Genomic DNA, 1,795 nt, shown 5'->3' with positions numbered 1-1,795 from the left:
GCGGCCCCATAAGCAGCTTTGTGCCGGGGGGCGCCGTGCCCGCCCCCCCCCCCGGCTCAGTGGGGCCCGGCGGCCTTAATCCCCCCCGGCACGCACGGATGGGGGGCACTGACCCACATCCCACCCCCGGATCGGGGCTCCGCCTCAAATCAGCGCCGGGTCCGTTGTGCCCCACAGCCCCCAAAGTGACCCCCAGCCCCTCACCCCCGGTTCTGGAGGGCAAAGGACCCCCCCCACACTAAGCCGGGCGGACTCACATCACAGCTGGGGGGATGGGGGGCTCTGTGTGATGGGGGGGGTCTGTATAATGGGAGGGGTCCGTATGATGGGGGGGGTCCTGTATAGTGTGTGGGGGTCTGTATAATGGGGTTGGTCCGTATAATGGGGGGGGTCTGTATAATGGGGTTGGTCTGTATAATGGGGTTGGTCCGTATAATGGGGTTGGTCTGTATAATGGGGGGGGGTCTGTATAATGGGGGGGGTCTGTATAATGGGGGGTCGCCCCCTGGCAGCGCTCGGTGCCGGCTCAGCCCATTTGGGGCCGCGCTGCAGTACCCGGCACGGCCACAAGGGGGCGGCAGCCACGAGCGGATCCCGTAGAGAAAGCAGGGGATGGGGGGGGTCCCGTTGCCCCGGGGGGTCCCACGGCCACGAGTTGGGGGGGGTCCAACATTCCGGGGCTCCTTCCATTGTCACAGGGTCCATCGGTGCGATTTCAGCCCCCCCCCACATTCCCACGGCGACACGGAATGACACAAGAGGAAGCGGGGGGGGGTCTGCTGTATTGGGGGGAGCAGGGGGGGCGTACAGAGCACAGCGGGGGGGGGGGGCAGCACTGCAGGGAGCGGCTGGGGGGGGACGGGGGGGCAGCGACCCCCAACCCCCAACAAGGAACCAGTGCTGCCCTACATGGGATCTGGGGTCACGTCGGGTGATGGGGGTCTCGCTGCCCCCCCGGGGTCACACTGTGCGTCCAGGGGTCCCATCGCGTCCCATCAGGGTCCCATTGGGGTCCCATTATCGTCCCATTGGGGTCCCGTTGGGGTCCGTGCCGTCCCACTGAGCTGCTCCCGTTTAAGGCACAACTGGAAAACCTGAATGGAAAAGCAGCACCGGGGGGGGCGGGCGGGGGGGGGGGGGGGGTTGAATGGGGAAAAGGGGGGGGGGGGGACCCAGAGCTGCCCAAAAATGCCCCCAAGGGGGGGGGGGGGAATGGGGCCCCCCAAAAAAGCCCCCCAAAAGAGGCCCCGGGGGGGGGGGGACCTGAAACCCCCCCAAAAATGGCCCCCAAAGGGAGGGGGGGGGATGCAGAGCTGCCCAAAAACACCCCCAGGAAAATGGGGGGAGGAAAATGAAGCCCCAAAATGCTCCCACGGGGGGGGAGGGACAGGGAGCCCCCCCAGAACAGCCCCCAATGGGGGGGGGGTCACCTGGAGACCCCCAAAAACAGCCCCCAATGGGGGGGGGGACCCGGAGACCCCCAAAAATACCCACCCAGGAGGGGGACCCAGGAGAACAGTGAGAGGGGGGGGAGTGGGGGAGGGGCGGTAAATGGGGGGTGGTAATGGGAGGGGGCGGTGAATGGGGGGAGTGTTGGGGGGAATCGGTGATGGGGGGGGGAGATGGTGGGGTGGTGGGGACGTGCCGGTCTGTCCTTGGCATCTGGTGCACGGCGCCCCTGCCCCCATCCCCTGCCCTGTCCTTCTCCTGTCCTGCTGCCCATACTGACCCTTTTACTGTCCCTATTCAAATGTTCTATTCATGTCCCTATTAGCTGTCCCTATTTATTGTTCCC

The 1,795-nt window shown here is 66.3% G+C and overlaps 1 protein-coding gene across 1 annotated transcript in view; it reads right to left on the bottom strand.

The window, feature by feature from the left end:
* LMNA (lamin A/C) overlaps window positions 1-1,795 on the bottom strand; it is a 14,818-nt gene that overhangs the window by 318 nt on the left and 12,705 nt on the right.

This window comes from Coturnix japonica, chromosome 25 (genome assembly GCF_001577835.2).
Source record: "Coturnix japonica isolate 7356 chromosome 25, Coturnix japonica 2.1, whole genome shotgun sequence".
Taxonomy (NCBI): Eukaryota; Metazoa; Chordata; class Aves; order Galliformes; family Phasianidae; genus Coturnix; species Coturnix japonica.
The sequence above is the reverse complement of the archived record's forward strand: the minus strand, read 5'-3'. Positions and strand labels throughout refer to the sequence as shown.